Here is a 5,142-nt window from a genome sequence, read left to right on the forward strand (position 1 = left end):
AATATTTATATATTTATTTTTTTTTTTTTTTTTAATTTAAAAAAATTAGTGCTAAATGTATTTTATTTTGTCTGGTTTTGAATGTTTTCTGTACCTTTTGGCTGTTGGTTATTAAAGGTCTGGGTTGTAAATAATGGATGCTGTGCTAAGCTTTGACTTTTAGAGAAGTGTGTCCATTGATACTTGGATTTTCTAATTTGATTATTTTTTGGTTTGCAAATGTTACTTAAGCTTCCTTATAGATCTTTCTGTCACAAGTTAAAAAGTTGTTGCAGAATTCCCACATAAGTCTGAAGGAAAATCAGAAATGTATTTTGATAAGGTTTAGTTAATAACTAGTTTCTGAGTTTTGTCCAGGTAAAAGAATACACCTTTTCCATTGTGCCAGATACATGTTTTATGTAATGTCTTCATCTATAAAGGGCTCTGGCTTAATTGTCAGTAATAATGCCCAGACACGTTCAATATGCAAATATTGTAAATTTAACAGTGTGGGATGAGGATGGTATTTTTAAAGTGTCTGGGAACCCCAGAAGGAAATGACTGTATCAGAATAGCAGATATGGTGCCGAAACCCGTTAAATCTATTTATAGCTGCTGTGAAAGGCAAGTTTCGATGTACTTCACACACTGACATTTGGGCGTTGGACCTCTTCATACGGACCCATTCTCCTGCTCCGGTTTGTGAAAGGCATAAATGACATGAGGTTTAAATGCTTTTCTTTGAAATCAATAAACTGATCAAAAAAATTTGAATGAGTGTTTTTGTACTTCGGGGGGGGGCTGGTTTTACTTGCAGCAAGCAATTTGAAATACCTGGTGGGGGGCGAACATTATATGCTGTTCAGACATTTCTGGAATATGGGGTAATGATTATTTTCAAGGCACATTAGTATGTGATCTACATGAGTGATGTTTTCACTTGTAAACATTTGTACAGTAGGAGTGGTCACTACTGTCACATCATGTTCACCCATATCCAATTCCACAGTTGAGCTACTTAAGACAACTGCACAAAGTATTGTTGAATGATGGGCACGAGAGGATATTCTGTTCTGATTTTTACATACTTTATTTTTTTTAATGAATATTAAATTGATCTTGCAGAATTCTTGGGGCCACTGGCAAAATCAGGACATTTCTATGAAATGAAATACGAATTGCATAAAGTCAATATGGGCGCCCTATTTAGTTAGGACCAGTAGCCCACACGTCCAATAGTCCAGATTGGAACAGACTTGATTTCAGTATTTTGCCCAGTCAGCCACCAGAGGTCAACATTTACCCACAGTGGAGAGCAGCGCTCCCACCCATCTCATCTTTGCATTGTGGAGAGACTCCGGTGCATGTGCGTAAGTGAAACCTCTCCGGATTGGCTCTGGCTCGTGCGCGGCCATTTTATGCACTCTGTCAACATGGGCACTTTACGCACGAAACCACGATTTAATCAGCCGCTTGCCGGAGCCGGTTGAGTGCGGCACCGCACCAAAAGCACTTGCGCCTCGCGAACCGGTTCTTAATTTTACGCGTAAAGGTGCAATTGAGCCAAATTGTGGGTGCTCCAATCAGAGAGGAGTTTACTAATATGCAAATGCGGCGTTATCACGGTCACGTCAGCAGCAGCAGTAGAGCCGCTGCGCCGTGGTCGCCAGCAGGAGTACAACTAACAACACAGTCACAAGTTCGCCCGAAAAACACTCTTTGTACATCGACGTCTGGAGTTAAACTTTGGCGTTCGTTTCAGGTAAGGAATCACACTTCTTCGTGTGGTTTTTTTGAGAGGTGTTTCGGACTCGAGAGGTTCCGTTTCATTCAGTGCGAGGAGCTGTCAAAATCGCGTACGGTCAGTGGTGCTCGCCTCAGCTGTCTGATGACACAGTGCCTCGCTGAGTGTGTATCTTTCACCGGTGGAAATAAGAACGTGACCAGACAAACTTGTCCGCAGCAGTTTTTCCGCGAGTTTGCAGTAGAAATGGCGAAAGTCGTAGTACTTTGTCACAGTTTTGCAGGGTTAAATGATAAATGCGCGTGGCTTCAAAGTAGCGTTCTTGGTCGCGGTGGTCCTGAACTGACAGCGACTAGCTGGGCTTAGTCAGCGCCGCACTTAAATGTGGACCCGGTAACTGTTAGCGGGGGGAAATAAGTCGACAGTTTTATTAGAAATTAAAACAAAAAAAGTCCGAGGGGTAACGCACTAGTTGTATTACCACGGACACCATCACTGTCGACCTCTTCATCCATCTCCGGCCTCCTCCCCCTACCCCTCCTCCTCCTCCTCCTCTTGCTCCGCGTTGAAGCGTCACGACACCTTTTTGAATCCTGTGGTTTTCCCAAAGTGGAGGTTTTTTGGGAGCACGTGTGACCGACACAACGGGCCGCGGCTACCCAATTTGAATCCAGAATCAAATGCCCCCCCCCCCCCCATGTGAATTAAATTTTCGCTTCCACTTAGCGAGGCAATTTGTTGCTTTTTACACATTGTCGCCTCGCCGGCTTATCAAACAAACCGCGTTCATGGGAGTTGGAGCCATTGCTAGCGGGCTGAAGATGAAGAGGATGCTGGGACTTCAGAGGTGAGCCCCGCTGTCTTGTTTTAATGAGAGCAAGACTTCTTAACAAGCGAAGCTTCGAGAAAAAAACGCGACGAACGTGTCGCCGGCTGTTAACTTATCGTTACCGGCTGCACGTTTAAGACATTCAACGCGCTTTGGAATTAAATGCGCTTTCGGTCACAGCAACATGAGACCGTCGGGCTACTTTGTTTCCTAACGCATTGCTCTTCGGGTAATATTGCCGCACTTTTGATGTTTTTGCAACAAGTTGTTGTTTGGATGTTGTTTGACTGAGGTGCGCAGAAATGGCCCGATTCAATGGCGACCTCGGGGAAGTTATGTACACGGAGTTCTTGTTGATATTAGGCATGAGTTGCACGTGCCTGGATGGTGCTTACGACGTCATGATTATGAAGGAAACAGCTGGAAGGCGATTTAGGTTTAGGGGATTGGGTTTCTGTCTGGTGGCCAGATTGGGGGGGGTTTAAAGGTTAGCAGTGGCTCGGCTAGCAGGCTCAGGAACATGCTGCATGGTACATGAGAAAGATGATATGAAGTGTATACTTTACAACAGATTACTGTTGTAAATCCATCTTGAAGGGACTGCTTCATTTGCCTCCGCTTTCAACTTGGTTTTCACTGTGTCTCAGATTTACTTTGAATGTCTCCAACAAGATAATAGGCTGTGTTGGAAATTATTTGAAATAAAACGCTAATTAGTACAATTTTTAAACAGTTTTTTTTCTGTGTTCATTAAATGAAAGGACACAACCACACTTCTACTTCCCTATATTGTCTTGTGTTTGGCAGAGACTCATTGGTGTCACCCCAAAATGATTAGTGCACATCCTAAATAAGTATTATTATCATCAAATCCTTCGATACATTAAAACCTCTTTCACAAGGGTGAGAGATGGCGTAATTATCACTTCTTTTTATCTTAAACTGCTGAGATGTGCCAATTATGCACATTTTCCTTATTCACTATTGACAGTAATTTCACATGCCTCGTGTTTCGCTTGATGTGAGACAATGATTATGCTGTATATTAAGAGTTAGGCATCCAAAGATGCTTAAAAAAATGAACCACTGGGAATACCTCACATCGGGACCATCACATGGTTCCCCAAATGGACAGGATAGTAAACCACAGGAGTGCAATTAAAGTTGGAGGCACAACCCAAATTGACAGGACTGGCTTAGTGCTGGTGTGAACAGATTTTTATTGGGACTTGTTGACGGTGGTCGGTGATGGGAAAGTGATGATACAAGTGCCTGGTGGTACCACAGCGAGCCCCTGAAAGGAACTTTTAGCTTTGGTGCTGCTAGAGCATTTTCCTACCTCTGTTTGTTCAGCTTATGATTTAACTTTGGTTTAGGCTTCGTGTTTTTAGTCATTTGATTTACATTCACCATATTCTGAATGGACCTGGGTGCTGCAAATTCAATTAACTAAGGTCAGGTGTGACATTACACCTCAACAAAATCACCTTTTAACAACATAGCCTAAATATTGAAAGATTGCCAATTAGACTCACGTTTAGTGAAAGACCTCAGGCTTGTGCCTTCGGTTTGTCAAGAGAATCCTGACAATATTTGTGTTTTTTAAATTAGCTCGCAGACTTTAGAATTACCTTTTTAATATTGTCTGTTGCCTGGTGATGTGCTTTGGGATTTAAGAAAGTTTAGCCCCTTATTTATGAATTTGCCTCTGCGGGCACGATGTCCACCATTGCAGTGTAATATATACTATTACTCGCTTTCAGAGTAAGTCACTTTTAGTGATTTATTTGACCTTTTGATTACACATGTCATGTGTGGTATTTGAGCCTGTCACAGTTGGTTATGTCTTAGTTAACGCCCAGTGTATACACTGAAAACCCCACTTTCCTATATGTTTAGCCACTTCTCAGCCTGACTGTCATTTGACATGTATGTAGGCTAATTAAACGATAAGTATCTCCACGAGTTAGACGGAGACACTGGAGAAATGGCCGCGCTTGTTTGTGCTTTTTGTGTGCCTGCCTGTGTGCACAGCAAGTCAGCATATAATGACTGACCTGGGTAAGCTTCTGTCGTCTTCCGCTGGTCTGTGGTTGCAAAACACTCGTGCACGCACGCATGCACGCACACCCGCTCTAAGCACCTCATCTGCCTCTGTCCCTAGCTGTTGAAATTCTATCAGCTGTTTGCACCTCCCACACATTCTGCAATAGCAGGGCAGGCGGTTTCGTTGGTTGTGTTGGGTGGAGGTGGGGTGGGGGGGGGGGTTGAGGTGTGTTTGTGTGTGTGTAATAGGGGAGGGGGTCCGTGAAGAGGCACCTGCTGGTGGCTGTACCAGCTGCTTTGCTACACACATGAAAGGCGTTTTCCCCCAGACCCTTTTGACCGAGCCATTACCTGCCTTTTGAAAACTTTTCTTTTTTTTTTTGACACTGAGTGGGCATTCATCCAATTCTACTAGCCTACAAGCATGTATTACTGGTGATGATAAAAGTAGATCTGGTGGGGAGAAATGCTTGATAAAGTGTGTGTGTGTGTGTGTGTGTGTGTGTGTGTGTGTGTGTGTGTGTGTGTGTGTGTTCTGCTG

At 43.3% G+C, this 5,142-nt stretch overlaps 1 protein-coding gene across 6 annotated transcripts in view; it reads left to right on the forward strand.

Annotated features, from left to right (window-relative positions):
* The first annotated feature begins 1,451 nt into the window (after nucleotides 1-1,451).
* Nucleotides 1,452-5,142, forward strand: part of chd9 (chromodomain helicase DNA binding protein 9) — a 63,650-nt gene continuing 59,959 nt past the window's right edge. For 4 of the 6 annotated variants that reach the window (XM_031848730.1, XM_031848735.1, XM_031848736.1 and 1 more), the window contains exon 1: nucleotides 1,453-1,744. The gene's annotated coding sequence lies outside the window, so the exon portion shown is untranslated. Of the gene's footprint in view, nucleotides 1,745-1,776; nucleotides 2,574-5,142 lie in introns of those variants that run through there. The other 2 variants (XM_031848733.1, XM_031848731.1) reach the window with 2 other exon arrangements.

Source organism: Anarrhichthys ocellatus, unplaced genomic scaffold, assembly GCF_004355925.1.
Source record: "Anarrhichthys ocellatus isolate YVR2014 unplaced genomic scaffold, GSC_Weel_1.0 scaffold8, whole genome shotgun sequence".
NCBI classification, from domain to species: Eukaryota; Metazoa; Chordata; class Actinopteri; order Perciformes; family Anarhichadidae; genus Anarrhichthys; species Anarrhichthys ocellatus.